Here is a 21,333-nt window from a genome sequence, read left to right as displayed (position 1 = left end):
TACAAATACTTGCGGGCGCCTTGACAGAAGGGCAAAAAGTCCTCCATATACAAAGTCTCCAGGTCCGGCACTCCAGCTAATAAATCAAATCCTGCAGGGGTGCCCTCACATAGGGATAAATAGAAGCATGAAGGTGCAGCACTCCCCTCTCAATAAATCAAGCAGAGACCAAAGGATCAATAGAACGTTTCAGTTTCAGTTTCATGTGGCTCTAGTGATCAGCCGGTGGCCCGGCATTTTCTGGCATTCAATCATAATTTGGCATACCTCCGCTACAGGATGATAGATCATGTCCCACAGCCAAAAAGAGGGGGTGATAGAAACCGTTTGCTATTACAGTGTGAGGCGAGATGGATTCATCGATTGGATGTAGTTGCACCGCGTGGTTTAAATGAGGCTCTCACATTATCATGTTTCTAATAACTAATTACTGGAATTCAATAACATAACTATCTCTATGTATGTGAATGTTAGTCATTGCTGCAATGTGTGTTGACATGCATAGGTCTTTTTGTATAGCATTGCATGCCTGTAATATTCCCTTATTATATCCGTGTATTATTGAGGCTACTATGTAACCTGGGTATAGTATGGGCATGTGATAGACATTTTTATATATAATGACTTTTTATATATAATGACTATTATTGTGATCATTGTGAATGTGTTTTGATATCCACACATGTAACATTATTGGTATCTGTAATGCTGTATATCCATTCCGCTCGTTTGACAATCATTTCATGTACATTATTGAGGTAATTGTGGTTGCTAGGCAACCAGGCACAGTGCTATTGCATTATATGTCCTGGCTCTGTTTGTGTTTATGTGTTTCTATGGTGATGTGGTCCTGTAGTGATGACAACTTAGTTGCTGATGTCATCAGGAGGCGCTGTCAGTCTTGTCATGTGATCTGACTGGCTTGTGTTTAGCACATTGGGCAGAGGGGTGTATTTAAGGTGAGCCATTTGTTTGTATCTGTATATGGTTGAAGATAGTACCAAAAGTACTGAAACGTTCTATTGATCCTTTGGTCTCTGCTTGATTTATTGAGAGGGGAGTGCTGCACCTTCATGCTTCTATTTATCCCTATGTGAGGGCACCCCTGCAGGATTTGATTTATTAGCTGGAGTGCCGGACTTGGAGACTTTATATATATATATATATATATATAGTGTGTGATTCTCTTTATTTTATACAAAACACAATGTCCGATCACTGTGATCAGGACATGGGGGACGGGCAGGGGTGGAGTTGTAGCCGGAAGGAGGGGCCGGGGACAGAACACTGGCAGCCGCGCAGGGGAACAAGTGTCCATGGCCGCTCTCTCACCGCTTCAAACCCGGAGCGGCTGTTGCTCTAAGTCCCCGGCCGGTCCCACCCCTTACATGCCGGAGTGGCTGCTGTGCTGTGTTCCTGGCGCTCCCACCCCTTACATGCCAGAGTGGCTGCTGCGCTGTGTTCCCGGCGCTCCCACCCATTACATGCCGGAGCGGCTGCTGCACTGTGTTCCCGGCACTCCCACCCCTTACATGCCGGAGCGGCTGCTGCGCTGTGTTCCCGGCGCTCCCACCCCTTACATCCCAGCATGGCATATAAGTACTATAGAGAAGCAGCAGCCACGCTCTGTCCCTGGCCGCTCCCATCCCGGCATAGCTGCTGTTTCTCTACAGTACTTGTATGCCGCGCCAGGAAGAAAAGGGTCAGAGTGGCCGGGGACGTAGCGCAGCAGCCGCACCGTGATGTAAGGGGTGGGAGCGGCTGTCAGGTAGGGAAGCTTCGCCTTGAGGGAGTTCACGCCGGCAGCAGCTGTGGCTATCGGGAGCCGCAGCTGCTGTTTTCTTCTATTCAAGACAGGCTGCCTGGCGGGGGTCCCGCTGGGTGCCCGATCACTATGGCCGGCAGTGATCGGGATACACTGGCGGGGAATCTGAGGGAGCAGAGGGACCAGCAGGTCCCTCTGACATAGGCAGCTGTGGGAAGATTAGCTTCCCGCAGCCGCCTAGTGGGCACTTATGACTGGTTGTATCAGATACTACAATGTCAGGGAAAGCCGAGCCTGGTGTGGTCGTATCTTATACGACCATGCCAGGCAAGTGGTTAAGGTGACTTAATACAGGATAGAAGTTACTTGTTACAATTTTTTGTTTTTGGTATCAGCTGTACTTCACCTTCAGTGGCATAGGGTGGCAGACATGTGAATGCGCTCTCTTCTTTATGCGTGGTAATGCTACTTTGCAGCATGGGTACGCTACCTTGCGGTGCGCTACCTTGCGGCGTGAGTACACTACTTTGCAGTGTGCTACTTTGCCATGTGTTCCCCTCGTGCTGCCACAGCTTTAAACAGTCATTGTATTTTACCCTTTTCTTCAATTATTTGACTAAACATATGTTATCTCTAACATTACTTAATACCTCCAAATCGAAACTGCCAACCTTGGGAAATGGTCTCATACATCCTGTGGTCATCTTGACCCATATGTCGCAGTACGCCCTAACGTACGCACCATACTTTGCATACATTATATATCTTGCCGAACCAGTCGGCCCTTCCTTAAGCAGCGCATTATCGACCATCTCTAGCATTTGTTTAGCACCCATCTGGGCCAAAGCTTAACTTTTCACTAGAGATTTCGACTGTGGACGAATTCACAAGCTGCGTCCACTCATTTCCTCCTGCTGTGCACAACTGACCGCTAAGCTTGATTGTCAGCGTACACAACAAGGAGCAGAATAGCGCCTATACAATTATTCTGCTTTCTGGACAAATTCACAAGCTTCATTCGCTAGCTTCCTACTTTGGTATATTCTAACTGGTAGCATTTAAGTATTCCATTAACACTTAACCTTGCCAGCGATTTCCTCCCTCACAACCCCAAGTTACAATCACAGTTTTATACACAACCATGCGGTGTGTACGCAACCGTGCAGTCCAATCGCCTTGCCTATAGATACGAACTACGAATAAGCTTTGCGATTACTGTTGGGTGTGTCTGCTGAAAACCCCTTGTTTTTGCTGAAAACAAAGGCCCTCATTCAGAGCCGTTCGCTATTTGCGGTCGTTCGTTCAAAAACAAGGGGTGGCTATTCAAATGATCCGTTCGCAAATTGCAGTCTGTTCACACCTCTAAGTCTGAACGAGCGAGCAAAACATACGCTCGTTTATTTGATAAAAACACCCCCTGGCCGCTCGCACCATACGTCATGTCCGCTATTTATTAGATTAATCGAGTACATCGTACAGCGTATGAACTGCTCGCTATGCTTGTGGTTGGTTTTTTCAACCGCTATTTTGCGAGCAGTTCTGAGTTAAAAAAAACCAAGTGACGTGGTCAATGACGCTGCTGTATTAATTATGCACTCCCTTAAAACGCCCGTTTTAACCTTTAAGCACGCCTGCGTTCGAATTCCACTCCCCCGTTTTCAAACACCTTCCCCTGTTACCACCCACATACGCCTCATTCTGTCACTCAAAATAGCAGGCACTCGCTGTATAGCGTACAAACGATTTTCGGTCGCACTGACTGGCTCGCGCATGCGTACTAAAAACCGTACGCATGCGCAGATGTGCGAACATCGCTCGGAACGAGCGTACGGCCGCTAGCGAGCGGCTCTGAATAAGGCCCAAAAATCCTTATTTTTGCTGCCAGTATACCTGCTGTGTATACCTGCTCAGTAGCAGTTTGCCTTGTCCGACACCTACCGAGTTTCCCTGTATCATTTCAACAGGAAAAAATGTTCAAATCACAAGCACTCATTCACTTTCATATACACCTTTGTTCTCTGCGCAGAAAAATTGCTTTCCCAAGTGACAATAACTATTCAGAGGTTTTAACAAGTGATCAAGACTATCTATCAAAACGATTGTTTAAACATGTGGCAGCAATACAGGGAAGACGCATACACAATATGCGAATCGCACATTAAAGTGCAAAATGACAATAAAAGAAACTGACTCTCTCATGTCCCTAGGTCCTAATCAGCGCTCCTTAAATCACACAAAAACAGATATTCAGTTTCACAACACAGAATGATTAAACAGGTTTTAAACACAGTGTGTTCTTTCCCGTATAATGACGCATCCACCCTTTGTTGAGGAACCGAAATCCATACGCTTTGCGTAATCTCCGGTAGCGTGATATCAGTCGCGAGCCTCCATCTATGAATGCCATATAGTCGCTAATGAAAATTTATTGCTTTCCAATATAGTCGTGTGGTTCCAAAGCACAAAAAGTTATTTTATGTAAAAAGTGTAACATGGTAGAAGTTTAATAATTAGAGTAAAAAGCCATAATTATACAATAAGTACAGCCAATACATACGCACGCGCACTGGTCCCAGTATACAGTCGTTCAGTCCTGAAGTCTGCGGTCGCAAAGAAGATGTCTATATACTGCAGCCAGTGCACAAGCCTATGGGCCTGATTCAGACCCGCTCACGATCGCTGAGCGCTCGCAAGTGGGTCAATGTTGCCCAAGTGCGCATGCGCACGACGTAGGCGGCTCCGTCGTGCGCTTGCGTGAGACCCGAATAACGATAGCCAAGCCATCGTTATGGGTCTTGCACCAAAAGGGGCGTGCTGTCGACGGTGATTGACAGCACGCCCCCTTTGGTGGGCATGCCGGGGGCATGGCTGCCCAGACGGAGGTGTTCCCATGGGAATGCCTACCATCTGGGGAGGCCCCACTGACATCACTAGTGATGTCAGTGGGAGTGCTTTTGGCTCTGATAGAGCCAAAAACACTCCAGGGCTTGCGGCAGCAAGGGTCTCGTCGCAAGCCCGATGGTCGCGATGGTCTTGACCATCGCGACCATCATTTTGGCTGCTCGCTATAGCTGTGGGTGGTCACCCACAGCTATGCGAGCGGCCAGGAGGCCACTCAAAAAATTGGAACAGGGCCAGCCCTGATTCAGAGCGAGCGCTCTGTCAGAGCATCCGGCTCTGAATCAGGGCCTATATACGGTTCAGGTTACAGAGATAACAAAGGAGACAAGTTGGCAGGTTTTCATTGGTTCTTGCTTCTGGTTAATCTGGTCATTGGTCAGTTCATACGGTGTCATCAGGGGTATGGATCAGTCTTCCAACAGTCACATTGTGTATCTTCCCACCGAAGAACTGTTTAATACTGCATACAAGAAAATACTGCATACAAGAAATAGCATTCTACTCAATAACTCCCTATCATCCATAACTAGCAGACACATGATGCGACTTCTTTGCCGATAGAAACAGATATCTGCAAATAAAGAACGATTAAGTATGATACAAACATGACATGTCTATTGTATTCTGAACCTTAGATCTCTTTTACATACATCTTACATCATATTTATTAACACATAATACCTTTAATAACTCTAGTTATTATCTAGATTGTGTGAGAACCATTTTATATGTATGCATTCGCATTTGTGCATCTGTGTGTTGAATTCACATAGGTGCATCAGTGTATGTGTGTGTGTGTGTATAATTCTCCCCAGCATGCAGCAGCATGGCAGTCACATTGCTATCAGACAAAGGACGATACCATTGATAGATTTTAATTGTCATACTGATCTCATCCAATCATCTGACTTCGAAAGTACAAACAACAGTTATGGCTACGTTAAATAAAAATATATATAGAATTTTTTATTAAATAATTATAAATCAAGTTAATAGAGACAATTGTCTCACATATTACAATGAAATGCTGTTTGCATTAACTAAACAGTGTAACACTATTGTATGCTAAAACCACTTCTTAAGAGATCTCCTGTGTATTTAAAATGTCGCGAAATTATGGACAGTTAGATCAGGTAAGTCATTAACACCAGATACTGAATAACTGGTCCAGTTGGAATTCCAAACTAGTATCCAAAGGTGTCAAGTGCAAATAATCTGGCCAGATGAGTATGATGCAGTGGCTAGAATGTACCTGTCAATAGCCGTTTGTAGCTGTACTGAGTACAGTGCTGAGGGGCAGGGCTGACATTGCATCAGTAAACGCTTTGTCTTCCTTGATCGTCCACTGGACATGCTGTGAACGCTCGGCTGGAGCCTATGTAGAGTCACCTCCGTATAATGCTGCTATGCAGGACAGTATCGGCTTGATGTTGTAAAGATAGTCATCCAAAATGAACTGGCCACAAACAATAGGTGCTTGCAAATTGCGGGGGTCAACTGATGCATTTCACCCCTTTAAATGGGGGCTTTTTCAAAGAGTAACTATCACATATTTTAATTAGACTTATATAGCACCACATGATATTCATTGGATCATTCGCTCAGGTTCATCAGTATTCCCAGGTGTAGTGCACCTGAGACCATGTGGAATAATTATAATGTTCTCCAATGGAAAGCAATGTCCATGTTCAAATGGAAATATCAGCAAAAAAATAAATAAAAGATTCAATTGATATATGTAATTAAGTATAAATATATAAGAAATTATTTCAATATATATATATATATATATATATATATATATATATATTAAAAAAATAAGCATTTACTTTATATATATGGAGCTCATGACTGTACCATCTTAATAAAAAACAAACAATTAAACAAATTAGAATATATATATATATATATATATATATATATATATAACTGGTGACCCTTCTAACATTGGCCCTGATTCAGACCCACTCGCAAGCGGCTGTCCGCTCGCAAGTGGGTCGATGGTGTGCACTGCGCATGCGCACGATGGAGGGAGCTCCGTCGTGCGCATGCGCCAGACGCGACGAGCGAAGGACTTTCCTTCGCTCGTTGTGGCTGATCAAAGGGGGCGTGCTGTCGATGTTGATTGACAGCACGCCCCCTTTGGTGGGCGTGCCGGGGGCGTGCCTCTCAGACGGGGGCGTTCCCAAGGGAACGCCTACCGTCAGAAGCCGGCCCACTGACATCACTAGTGATGTCAGTGGGAGTGATTTTGGCTCTGATAGAGCCAAAATCACTCAGGGCCTTGCGGTTGAGAAACTCAACTGCAGGCTCCGGCTCGCAGTGGCGATGGTCGCGATGGTCAAGACCATCGCGGCCATCAACCTGCATGCTCGTATAGGCTGTGGGTGGTGACCTACGCCTACCTATTGTGCAAATGATTCAAAATCAATGGTTTTGTTGAGGCCTTCAGGATATAGGGTATGCAACCTAAATATCCAGTAGGCCTCTTGAGAGCATAACTGTCTGTATCTATTACCTCCTCTATTGCTCTTCCTAATTGTTCTAACTCCAGTGATAGAGAGACCCAATGGATTCCCATTGCGAACATCGATGAAATGATGAGAAACGCTGTGAAGCTGGAACCTTTTAAGAATGTTCAGCCCATTCGATTGGATATAAAGTCAGAGGTAAGGCACCTATTTTTTCCACACTTAAAGCACCCCTTCAAGTTTGACAACCAGGAAATCCCTTTTTCTAAACCGACTTTAGTGTCCTTCCTAAGACCACTTGGGGCCAAGTGTGTTCTTAGGTTGTTGTTCTTCCTGAACACTATTTTGGGTTTCATTTTTAGAGTGTTATTTAGTATATTATCTTGTTTCAAGATGTTAAAATTTGAATTCAAGATATTCCTGATCTGTGAAGATTTATTATTATATTTAGATACAAAACAAATATTGGACTCTCCAATTTGTGCATTTAATTCTTTATTTCGGGATACCAATAGCTCCAATCTATTTTGGTTTAAGCTATTATTATATGCTGTGTCTAAAATATCGAGAGGCTAACCTCTAATAGCGAAATCATTATACTTTATATAGCTTGGTCCTCAAAATTGTTAATGAAAGAACAATTTCATATAATTTGATTAAATTGGCTTTGAGGAATACTTTTTAACCATGACTTATGATGTACACTAGAATAATGTAAGAAATTATTAGTATCTACTGTTTTTTCATAATTTTTTGTTGATATTGTGGAGCCCTCCGAGAAGATAGTGAGATCCAAAAAATCCACTGAACTGTGATTTAAATTATGTGAAAACTTAAGATTCCAATCATTCAAATTAAGAAAAGAAACAAATTCAAGTGCTGAGTGCTCATCGCCATTCCAAATAATAAATAGATCATATATATAACGGCCATAGAACACTAAGTTTGCTCCAAATGGTCCATTCCAAGTATATTGGTCCTCAAATCTGCCCAAGTAGAGGTTGGCAGAGCTTCGAGAAAACCTAGCGCCCATGGCCATACCCACCACCTGTAGATAAAATATATTATCGAATGTGAAATAATTATGTGTCAAAATAAAAGTGATAGAATCAAGAATAAAATTGCTTTAAACGTGGTGACATTTTTTCATCTTTCTCCAGAAAATAAGCTACCACTTGTACACCTTGATCATGGGGAATATGTGTGTACAAGGCCTGAACGTCAAGTGAGGGACCCTATGCCAGAAATAATAGGTCTCCCAGGAGGTGCAGTGAGTGATATGTGTATTTTAGGGATGTGATAAATAGTAGGTATAATAGGAAAATCTAAAAATAAAAAAGATTATTCATCTTTGGAAATAATATCCTCTCAGAGGGCTTCACCAAGCAACAATTTAAGTTGAGTTTGAAAAGTTTGTGTAGGATCATTCGGCAGTTTCTGATAAAAGGAGGTATCACTTAGTTGGTTTGATGTTTCCTGCAGGTAGTATTCTCTTGTCATCAAAACCACTCCCCCTCCCATATCTTAACTCCATATTACTATGGCTAGATCCTTCTCCAAAGTTTTCAATGCAATTCTTTCCACTTTAGTTAAATTTGACCAGTGTCATTTCTTGGAGCAAATTCTCTCAAAGTCATTTAGGGTCTTTTTGTAGAAAAAAAGTATAGTACTGGATTTATGATTAAGTGGCAGCCTTTTCTCTTAAATTTCCTTTTTCTAATTTCATCAAAGCCAGGTCTATTTGTATCAAAAATGGGTTCACTGGGCAATGAAACTTCATCTAATGGATAATTCTCCTCTCTAAGTTCTTCCAAGATAGAAATATTTTTTTCATCAGATTTGTCTAATATAATGGGGATACCGTCTATATCTTTGTAATGGTTTTAGAGGCAAAATATCTTTTTGCGGCAAAGGGACCTAACAAATTGGTTTAAATCAACAAATAATTCAAATAAATTAGGATCTTTACTCGGGGCATAATTAAGACCCTTGTTTAATAATTTAATTTGGGCTTCGCTCAATACTTTTCCTGTGAGATTGAAAATACCCTTCTGTTCTACCTGAGACGTGGTCTTCTTATGAAGTTTTTCTACCCCCTCTGGTTCCTCTTGTTCTCTGAAGCATTTGGGAGTGTTTTGCATAAGAGGAGCGTATGGTTTTGGCTTGGTAAATCTCCTTGTTAATGGGCTCTCCTCTAAAAAATCATTACCTGAAGTGTGTTAAGTTGTATTTGGGGTCTTTTTACACTATTTCGTGACTGATAAAAATAATTTGTATTAAACTGACTATTGTCATTAAGTCTCGGGGATCTGTTCCTGTTGAGATTAAATCCATAATTGTCTGAATTGACTAGTCTCCTTTTGTTGTTATATTTATTAGTTACAGTCAAATACCTTTCATTAGTGGGATCTGAATGCGTGCCTCCATTGGGTACTTCTGACTGACCTGGGTTCTTTTTCTTATAGTTTCTAACTACAGTCCCTCTTTGTAATCATGGTTATATCTGATAGATTTTCTATTTTTAGTTGATATCAATTCTTTCTCAAAATTCTCAACCCTTTTGTTGGTTATTCTGTCTCTTTCCTCAAACCGGGGTGTATCTTTAAATTTTAGTAATGCATTTTTAGTCTCTTCAATCCTACTTACAGTTTCTTTAACTTTTTTGTCTCTATAGGTAATCAATAATTCCATTAGTTTAAAAGAACATTTGTCTAGTGTATTGTGCCATTTTTCAGTCAGAGTAGGGTCATCCTGTATGGACATTGATTTAAAGATCCTTAGACCTTTAGGGATTTGCTTCTTAGAAATATATTTGCTTAGGGAAATGCTGTCCCACCAATGGTGCATTTCATCCTTTAAATGTTACAGTGTGTATATTAAAATCAACATATAGTATAATAATCACAAAATATATAAAAATAATCAGTCATCTCTTATCCCAGAGTCAGGTCCCAAAACAAGTTTATCAGGGTCCACATTAGCATATGAACAGACTTGGCTAGAGCCTTAGTTCACACATATAGATCACTTCCTGCCTAAGACCACACTAAGGTTTGGGATGCCATTGGATAGACACAACTTCACAGGTAAGGGGGAGGAGGATGGCATTCACACAAACACTCTACAGAGACACAGGATGGGTCTCTCACAGATGCAGGCACACACACTTGGAGGAAGATACAAAAAGATATGCTCCCTCTGACTGATAACCAACATCTAAGAATGCAGCTTCAGTCCCCAGGAGGCCTGGAGATATCTTCTCAAACTACGATAAGTATTTGACTAGACAGAAATAAATTAATGGATTAATGATATAATGATATTGGGTAATAATCTCTACTGCAGTTAGTAACATGGTGATGGTTTGATTAACATTGTGAATGCCTTGGATAGTTAGTGTATTTGTAGCAAGTTATGTAGTGATATAGAATATTGTGGTTCATAGTGGAATCTTTGTTAACGGCCAGGTTATCAAGCTGTAATGCTTTGGTTGTGCTTTAGATAGTTTGTGTTAATCAGTAGTAGACAATATGTAAAAGTTTGCAGTGATTATATGGCTGGCTATAATATATATATTGTTTTATATTGGTATACTCTTTCCCCCCTCCTTCCCATGTGCTTGAACAATAGCACTGTCTGAGAAAGATAGGTTTAGTGTGTGTTGTATTGTTGTGGTCTGACTGTAACATTGTGTAGTTAAGATAAAGATGGAAATTGGGTGAAATATTGCAATCCGTAGATATATAATTGTTTGATATCAGCTGGTGATGAAGGAACCCGTAATTCGGTAGTGGCCAATTACATTGTAATAAGTTTATAAGTAATGTACACTGTTTAGTAGTTTATACTTCCTGAAATATTATATAATGGAATCTGGTTGAAATATTGTAGTATGGAATGTGAATATTTCAGGTTGAATTCGGCTAGTGGTTGTGGTTCCATGGGAGTTGTGGATTGCTAGCCATATTGTGATAGTATTGTGAAGTTATGTACTATCATAGTTTTGGGATTTTTGGTATAAGTAATAATAACCGTGTGGAAAGTAGTCTGCGGTTATGTTAAAGATGGCTGCCAGCAAGTGGGTTAAACAATAGCATTACATGTGACACTCCCCTCCCCCATTAAATCATGTGCTTGATTCAATGGAAGTTGTGAATTACTAATCTTGTGATCATAGTTATAATTCTATCCAGTTTTGGTGTTGTATAGTACAAATAGGTTGTTATAGGTATTATAATTATGATCATTAATGGATATATGATTTACAGAGTTACAACATTATGTGAGTTTTCTCTTACATTCAAAATGGAGTTTGTCTAGGCACCATGCGGTTTGGACAATAGGACATGGGCCCTACCAATCCCCACACACACTCTCATCATGCTTTCTCAGTAGCCACTTTGAATATGTGGCCTCAACATCCCCTTTCATAGCTCTCTCTCTCTCTCTCTCTCTCTCTCTCTCTATCTCTCTCTCTCTCATTCTCTCTCTCTCTCATTGTATTTTGTCTAGTATTGTTAAGTTTAAACACTGTTTTATGAGGATTGATTTGATGAATATAAAAACATTTTACTTCAACACATTTTGTGTGCATCGTTATCCTTATGAAAAGAAATTATCCAAATGATTTAAAGGGTATATAATTCTGGTTAAACACGTTGTGAGTTTATATATTTATGTTACGTATAACCTGATGTTAGTTATATGAAAAATAGAATATTTGCTTCAGATATATTGGGATTAAACAAGCTGGCAATGGCCTGTGTGTACAAAAAGAAAAACACCCCTCATCAGGAACTGTTCTAATTTAAAGAACCCTTAGTCATTTCTGTATCTGGTTCAATTAAGACTTCATTGGTTTCAATCAATTCGATACCATTGATATATTGTTCCCTTCTGGTTAAGCAATCACTATAACATGTGAATTTTGCCATATCACAAATATGAATTTAAGGACTATTAATAACCACTTGATTATTCTCAAAACAAACTAGTTCTATGGAGAATATACTTTTGAAAATTATATAAAGCTATAGCCACCTAGGATTTACACAATTAAGATATAGACCAAACAACAAACCAATGATCCTGGCGCTTATCAAGAAACAATGAAAATTCTATAAATGCAGAGATATTTTTCTAGTGAATTTGATAACTTAATAGTTATCAGGTCAGCAGGTCTTAAAAAATGCTCCATAAGTGTCAGTTATCTGTCTATGTGAAATGACCAATGCATACCAATTGATAATCCATAGGGATTACCTATAGTTATCAATGGGAAATCAAATACATAGGTGTGAAGTCTACTGATGGATAAGTACAATATGGGATGTATGCCCAATTTGCTAGATTTGCCTTTAATAGTCAATGTCATCAAGGTTATAGTATCATTAGCCATCCATTTAGAATGAACATATGTTCAAATTTAGAGTCCACATAATAGAATGTTATTAAAATCTTGTGGCATATAGCTTTAGGTAGTTATGTAACTAGCAATTATTCCATAAGCATCTTGTCTACAGAATTTGTGATTAATGATGGTCTCCTTAGGATGACAATTTACTATGGAGTTTTTTTTTTTTATCACTTTAGTTATCAATTTATGTTTAAGTAATTAGGGTGTGTTTTAAGTAGTAAGACTTCAATATAATGTCATAATATAATTTAGAGGTAAATTATTGGATTTTTTTTATCCATAAATAACAGAGTTAATACTTTTGTATTAGTAACAATCTTGGTAAGTTATTTGATAAATAATTTAGTAAAACAAATTTAGAAATTTATACGGTTATATTCACCAAATTAATTTATAAGGGGTATAATAATAAATGAGATAAAGCTCAATACAATTGCTTAGGCAAGTGAATCACCTCTGTAGTGTAGAGGTAACATCCAGTGAACAATGTTAGAAGGGTCACCAGTTCAAATCCTAGACTGGGTCAAAAATAAAGTTACATGTGTATGTATATATATATATATATATATATATATATATATATATATTTCTAATTTGCTTGTTTTTATTAAGATGAGCTCCGTATTTAAAGTAAATGCTTATTTTTATATATATATTGAAATAATTTCTTATATATTTATACTTAATTACATATATCAATTGAATATTTTATTTATTTTTTTGCTGAGATTTCCATTTGAACATGGACCTTGCTTTCCATTGGAGAACATTACAACTATTCCACAGGTGCACTACAACTGGGAATACTGATGAACCTGAGCAAATGATCCAATGAAATATCATGTGGGGCTATATAAGTCTAACTGAAGTATTTGATAGTTACTCTTTGAAAAAGTCCCCATTTAAAGTGGCGAAATACATCAGTGGACCCCCGCAATTTGCAAGCATCTATTGTTTGTGGCCAGTTCATTTTGGATGCACTATCTTTACAACATCAAGCCGATACTGTTCTGCATAGCAGCATTATACAGAGGTGACTCTACATAATTTCCAGCCCAGTGTTCACAGCGTGCCCAGTGGACGATCAAGGAAGACAAAGCGTTTACTGATGCAATGTCAGCCCTGCCCCTCAGCACTGTACTCAGTACAGCTACAAACGGCTATTGACAGGTACATTCTAGCCACTGCATCATACTCATCTGGCCAGATTATTTGCACTTGACACCTTTGGATACTAGTTTGGAATTCCAACTGGACCAGTTATTCAGTATCTGGTGTTAATGACTTACCTGATCTAACTGTCCATAATTTCGCGACATGTTAAATACACAGGAGATCTCTTAAGAAGTGGTTTTAGCATACAATAGTGTCACACTGTTTAGTTAATGCAAACAGCATTTCATTGTAATATCAAGGGAGACAAAGCATTTGCTGATGCAACATCAGCCCAGCCCCGGTGGCCGCTTGCACAACATGGGAAGCCATATCTACTAAACACCTCAGCACTGTACTCAGTACAGCTACAAATGGCTATTGACAGGTACAATTTATCTACAGTATCACGCTCATGTGGACAGATTATTTGCACTTGACACCTCTGGATACTAATTTGGAAGTCCAACTGGACCACTTATTCAGTATCTGATGTTAATGACTTACCTGTTCTAACTGTCCATAATTTCACAGGAGATCTCTTAAGCAGTGGTTTTAGCATACAATAGTGTTTAGTTAATGCAAACAGCATTTTATTGTAATATATGAGACAATTGTCTCTATTGACTTGATTTATAATTATTTAATAAAAATGTCTATATATATTTTTTTATTTAATGGAGCCATGACTGTTGTTTGTATGTATGTGGATTCTGCTTTCTCACAATAAGAGCTATATTAGCGCAGTCTGAAGTTAATTCGAATTTTATGTTTTTATGGGTATTCACAAATCCCAGTTTTTAAGACCTGCTGCTATTAAGTTATCAAATTCACTACAAAAATATTTCTGCACTTATAGAATTTTAATTGTTTCTTGATAAGCACCAGGATCATTGGTTTGTTGACTGACCACAAATTAGTTTTATATGCCACTGACCACCAATGTGTATTATATGCAGCAGACACCCATGTGTATAATATGCTGCAGACCTCCAATGTATTTTATATGCCACTGACCACCAATAAGTTTTATATGCCACTGACCACCAATGTGTATTATATGCACAGACCACCACTGTGTTTTATATACCACTTACTACTAGAGATGAGTATGTTCAGATCTCAGAGATCAAAACCCCCCCGAATTTCGGGGATCCGGGGCAATACGAGCAAAGCTCGAATCGCCCTGCCTGCCCCGGATCCCTCACCTGAGGCAAAGCCTTGCGACCCCGCTGTCAGGTCATGAGGTTTTTTATTAAGCGGTCTTAACACTGATTGGCTGAGAGAGCTGTCTGTCACGGCTCTCAGCCAATCAGCATTAAGCCCATTGAAAATGCACACAAGAAAAAGAAGATGGCACTCACCATCCCTCGCCACCTGACACCACCGGCAGCCTCCGCCGGCACCCCCACTAGCAGAATCCCCCATTGCCGGCACCACCACTGCCAACACTGCTGGCACCCCTGCACTGCTGCCCCGTGTACTGAGGACACCGTCAGCGACCCCCACACTGCCGACACTCCCAACTGAGGACACTACCAGTACTCCTGCACTGCCGACACTGTCAGCATACATGCACTGAGGACACATCTGGCACCCCTGCTCTGTGGGCACCCTGCATTGAGAACACCCCTGCACTGCCGACACAGTCAGCAAACCTGCGCTGAGGACACCGCTGGCACTCCCATTCTGCTGACACCGCCGGCACCCTGCATTGAGAACACCGCCGCATTGCAGACACAGTCAGTAAACCTGCACCGCTGGCACCACTGCTCTGGTGACACTGCCAGTACCCTTCACTGAGAACACTGCCAGCACCGCAGCATTGCCATTCCAATTACTGAGGATACCACCAGCAACCTCCACACTGCCGACACAGAGAGCAAACCTGCACTAAAGACACCACTGGCAACCCTGCACTGCCGTCATCACCGGTACCCTTCACTTTGGACACTGCCAGAACCACAGCACTGCCATTCCATGTACTGAGGACACCGTCAGCAACCCTGTTCTGCCGACACTGCTGTCACAGTAAGTGCACTATTGGTGTATCAAACCCACACTGTATAACACACTGTATCCATGTTGGAAATTAGAAGCTGAACTGCCACATGTTAGTGCCGCCCACTGTGTCACTTAGCTTAGTCAGCCAGCTAGCTGGATGCAACCTTTTGGCCTTAACTAGATGAAGCAAATAATATTGTGAGGTGGTCAAAATTGATTGGAAAATTACTGGAAACAAATGGTATTGGGGTTAATTATACTGTAGGAACAAAAACAGGCCCATTTATGTGATTTTAGCTGTTTTTATTATTTTTTAAGAAAAAATCCAGATCCAAAACCAAAACACGAAAACAAAACACGGAGGTGAGGTTTTGGCAAAACCAATCCAGATCCAAAACCAGGGGGGATCCAGATCCAAAACCAAAACACAAGGGTCGGCGCACATCTCTACTTCCCACCAATGTGTTTTATGTGCCACTGACCACCAATGTGTATTATATGCCACTGACCACTAATATATGTATTATATGCCACAGACCCATGTGTAATATATGCTGCTGACCCCAAATGTGTTTTATATGTCACTGACCACCAATGTGTTTTATATGCCACAGACTACCAATGTGTTTTATATGCCACTGACCCAGGGCCAGCCCTAGCCCACATTTTTTGGTAAATGAGTATATTTGTTGGCACCCCCCTATGCAGTGCCCCTTTTACAGTGCCCCCAGTAGTGGTCCCCCCTGTGCAGTGCCCCTTGTGGCCCCAGTAGTAACCCCCTTATATAGTGCCCCCAGTAGTAGTCCTCCTATGCAGTGCCCCCAGCAGTGGTACCCCCTATGCAGTGCCCCTTATATATGCCCCTAGTGGTCCCCCCTGTGCAGTGCCCCTTGTGGCCCCAGTAGTAAGCCCCCTATATAGTGCCCCCATTAGTAGTCCCCCTATGCAGTGCACCCAGTAGTGGTACCCCCTATGCAGTGCCCCTTATAAAGTGCCCCTGGTAGTGGTCCCCCCTGTGCAGTGCCTCTTGTGCCCCCAGTAGTAAGCCCCTTATATAGTGCCCCAAGTAGTACTCCCCCCATTATATAGTGCTGTCAGTAGTAGTCCCCTCCATGCAGTGCCCCAAATAGTGGTACCCCTTATGCAGTGCCCTTTAAACAGTGGCCCCAGTTGTAGTTCCCCCCCAGTATTGCCCTTTATATAGTTCCCCCAGTAGTGGTCCCTCAATGCAGTGCCCCCAGTGGTACTTCCCCCTTGTAGTGCCCCCAGTAGTAGTCCCCCCCTTTTTGTGCTCCCCCCCTTGTGCCCCTAGTAGTAGTCCCCCCTTGTTGTGCCAAAAGTGGAGGCTCCCCTACTATGCAGTGCCCCGGTAGTAGCCACCCCCTTGTAGTAGCCCCCCCCTTGTTGTGCCCCCAGTGGAGGTTCGCCCCTATGCAGAGCCCAAGTATTTCCATTTATATAGTGCCCCCAGTAGTCATCCCTAGATGCAGTGCCCCCAGTGGTAGTCCCCACCCTTGTAGTGGTCCCCCTTTGTAGTGCCCCTACTAGTAGTCCCCCCTTGTAGTAGTCCCCCCTTGTTGTGCCCCCAGTGGATGTTTCCCCCCTATGCAGTGCCCCAGTAGTAGCCACCCCCTTGTAGTAGTCCCCCCTTGTTGTGCCCCCAGTGGAGGTTCCCCTTCCTATTCAGTGCCCCAGTAGTAACCCCCCAGTATTGCCCTTTATATAGTGCCCCAGTAGTGGTCCCTTGATGCAGTGCCCCCAGTGGTAATCCCCACCTTTGCAGTGGTCCCCTCTTGTAGTGCCCCTTGTAGTAGTCCCCTCTTGTAGTAGTCCCCCCCTTGTTGTGCCCCCAGTGGAGGTTCCCCCCTATGCAGTGCCCAAGTAGTATTCACCCCCTTGTCATAGTCCCCCCTTTTTAGTAGTCCCCCCTTTGTTGTGCCCCTAGTGGAGGTTCCCCCCCATGCAGTGCCCCAGTAGTAGCCACCCCCTAATAGTAGTCCCCCCTTGTTGTGCCCCCAGTGGAGGTTCCCCCCCTATGCAGTGTCCCAGCAGTAGCCACCCCTTGTAGTAGTCCCCCCTTTGTAGTAGACCCCCCAGGGGAGGTTCCCCTCCCTATGCAGTGCCCCAGTAGTAACCCCCCCTGAGTAGACACACATGTAATAAAAATAAAACCACTTACCTGAATCCCCGCTCCCACTCCGGCTGCCACCATCAGCTCCTCAGTCCGTCCTCCCAGGCCACTCTGCGTTATGGGAGAGACATCATGACATCTCTCCCATTACCCACTGCGGGAGCCGGAAAGCTCCAGCCCGGCTCTGGCAGTGGGCGCAGTAGCCAATGAGAGTCTGACTGACTCTCATTGGCTGCTAAGCAAAACAAACACACAGCTGCCGGCGCTGGCGGCTGTGTGTTTGTCACTATATAGTGCTGACCGAACTCCATTCAGTCAGCGCTACACACGCAGTGCAGCTGTGTCACTGAGACACAGACTGCCAATGGCCTGCATGGTCGCAGCTGAGGCGCTCTCCGCTATGTGGCACCCTACTCAGCTGCGTACCATGCGTAATAGTAGAACCGGCCCTGCACTGACCACTAGTGTGTTTTATATGCCACTGACCACCAATGTGTATTATAAGCCACAGACCCCATGTGTATTATATGCCGCAGGCCCCAAAATGTTTTATATGCCACTGACCACAAATGAGTTTTATATACCACTGTCCACCAAAGTTTATTATATGCTGCAGGCCACCAATATGTTTTATATGCCACTGACCATCAATGTGTATGTATGCAGCAGACCTCCAATGTGTTTTATATGCCACTGACCACCAATGTGTTTTATATGCCACTGACCACCAATGTGTATTATATGCACAGACCACCACTGTGTTTTATATACCACTTACCACTAGAGATGAGCATGTTCAGATCTGAGAGATCAAAACCCACCTGAATTTCGGGGATCCGGGGCGATCCGAGCAAAGCTTGGATCGCCCTGCCTGTCCCGGATCCCTCACCCAAGGCAAAACCTCGCTACCCCACTGTCGGGTCACGATGTTTTTTATTAAGTGGTCTTAATGCTGATTGGCTGAGAGAGCCATCTGTCATGGCTCTCAGTCAATCAGCATTAAGCCCATTGGTTTGTTGACTGACCACAAATTAGTTTTTATGCCACTGACCACCAATGTGTATTATATGCAGCAGACACTCATGTATTTAATATGCTGCAGACCTCCAATGTATTTTATATGCCACTGACCACCAATGTGTATTATATGCCACAGACCCCCAATGTGTATTATATGCCACAGACCACCAATGTTTCCACCAATGACCCTGCTCAATACCTAGGTTACCCCATGATGTCCTTTTGTGTAATACACCCATTCTTCTTTTCAGTTCTGCAGTTTGTTTGTGGCTTTGCGGCCTTATCCTTTGTATGACATTCACAATCAAAGAGAACTTGTCTCAGGTATATTATGTCCACGCATGCACCCCTAATATACTTTAGGTAAAACACTGCAGACCAACATTGTTTCTTATTTGCCACCTACCACCAATGTGTATTATATGTCACTGACTACCCATGTGTATTATATGCCGCAGACCACCGATGTTATCAACAATGAACCCGCTGAATACCTAGTTTACCCCGTGATGTCCATTTTTGTAATACACCTGTTCTTCTTTTGAATTTTGCAGTATGTTTGTGGCTTTCCAGCCTTTTAGTTTGTGTGACATTCTCAATCAGAGAGAAGTCGTCTCAGGTGTATTACGTCCACGCATGCACCCCTAATCTACTTTGGGTAAATCACTGTAGACTTACAATGTTACCTAGACATGTGCATACTGTACTGATTCAGCAAGGAATGCAACTGCTAATACGCACGCAATTGGCCGATTGTTGTGTACTCCAGATGCGTATGCAACGCAGTGCATGAACCAGCCACTGCAGTTGGGGTTGCGTTTGCAGTGGCTACACAGACCCATCGCAGAATGATTGACAGGAAGTACTGTTTGGGGGTGGTTACAAGGGGATGGTCGGGGAAACCTAGGTGTGCCAGTGCATTTTAATGCTGTTACAGGGGTGTGCATAAATTATCCACTGCGATGCCCTACACAGCTTGTGTACTCTCCTACGTGTGACGGGGTTAGCAACTTCTGAGTAAGGTTAGACCTTGTGCAAGTGTGCATGAGGCTGTGATGATATTCGATGTTCCCGATGGTTTTTCAGTCTTCCTAAGTATTACGGATGTCTGGCCTTAAATTATGCTGCAATGGAGCGATCGCAGTGGATTAGCATATGATCGCAGTGCGTAAATACTATTGCAATCTCAGTTGCGATCTGTAATGAATCAGGCCCAATGACCTTTGTGTGGAACAATCTTGTTTTCTTTTTAGTCACTTTAAACATTAAAAAGCACTTTAAATTATATGCATATTAAAACTTTATAAAAAAAATTAACTTATAAAAAACCATTAAACAAATTAAACAACTCCAACAACATTAAAAACAAGCAAAACATATACAAACATCATTAATACCAAGTAAAAATACAGTATATGCAAGTTATTGCACATAGTTACATTTATTTTAAAAAAACATGATGGTTAAAGGCCCCATTGATTGGGGGCCATGTCAAGTTTCCAAAAATCTCGCCACCATCTTAATGAGGGTAGCCAGACATCGAATTTGTAGTCTGTGTTTAATTGATTTCAAATGTTTTTTTGCAATGAGTTCCTGTATACACTAATATTTTTTTTCTTCTGGTAGATATGGCTATGGATAAAGCGCTTGATTCAGTATGGATCGCAACTTCGAATGAAATAGCGATTACTCATGCAGTCTCACTGCGAGGATATGCTAATCATCTGCAATCGCTATGCCATCGCAGAACAACATAAGGATGCCCTCCTTACCTTTTCTAATGAAAAAAAATGATTGCACAAGAAATAAAAGTGTGTTGTCTTTTCTTACCTTAAAGTACTGCTGCTTCAGGACAGTAATGCTAGCTTTGCAGGTCTCTGGGATGATGAGGTCCAAAGCTTGAGGGGAGATGAGGGAGCCAAACTTCAGGTCAGCCAGGGATCTTCCTGTAGCCAGGTACCTCAGGGTAGCAAAGAGCCTCTCCTCAGCAGAAATGGCCCTCCGTAACTTGGTATTATGCCTCCAGATGTAGGGAGTCACCAGATGCAGCAACTCCTGGAAGGTGGCATCATCCATGCGCAGGAACAATCAGTCATCGTGATTGTTCTCCCAAAGCTCCATAAGCAGTGGCAAGTGAGAGAGAGACTTTCTCTGCAGCAGCCATTCCATAGTCCAGCATAATCCCAGGCTTCTCCTGTTCTGGGCCCTCTCCTTATGAACTAACACCACAGCCACAGCATATGATACCATGACTCTGTTAAGCCATACAAAACAAAGCATAGCAGTATAGCAATGTACAGCATTCAGCAGGTATACACCAAGCCTCACTAGTCACACAGCAGAGCTGCACAGAGCTAAAATGGAGCCTGCTTTATATACCGTGTAGATAGTACTGTACATTATTATTTACATTTAGCAGAAATCTTTTAGATGGTTGTCAGGTGTTTTGATAAGCATACGATATATCGCTAAT

At 42.3% G+C, this 21,333-nt stretch overlaps 1 long non-coding RNA gene across 1 annotated transcript; it reads left to right on the top strand.

The window, feature by feature from the left end:
- The first annotated feature begins 925 nt into the window (after nt 1–925).
- Nucleotides 926–20,617, top strand: LOC148507674 (uncharacterized). The gene is made up of 4 exons (XR_015869676.1): nt 926–959; nt 7,221–7,335; nt 19,112–19,184; nt 20,487–20,617. It is a non-coding gene; the product is annotated as an uncharacterized LOC148507674 (long non-coding RNA).
- Nucleotides 20,618–21,333: the final 716 nt, after the last annotated feature.

The sequence above is a fragment of the Taudactylus pleione genome, unplaced genomic scaffold, assembly GCF_031769625.1.
Source record: "Taudactylus pleione unplaced genomic scaffold, aTauple2 ptg000387l, whole genome shotgun sequence".
Lineage (NCBI taxonomy): Eukaryota > Metazoa > Chordata > Amphibia > Anura > Myobatrachidae > Taudactylus > Taudactylus pleione.
The sequence above is the reverse complement of the archived record's forward strand: the minus strand, read 5'-3'. Positions and strand labels throughout refer to the sequence as shown.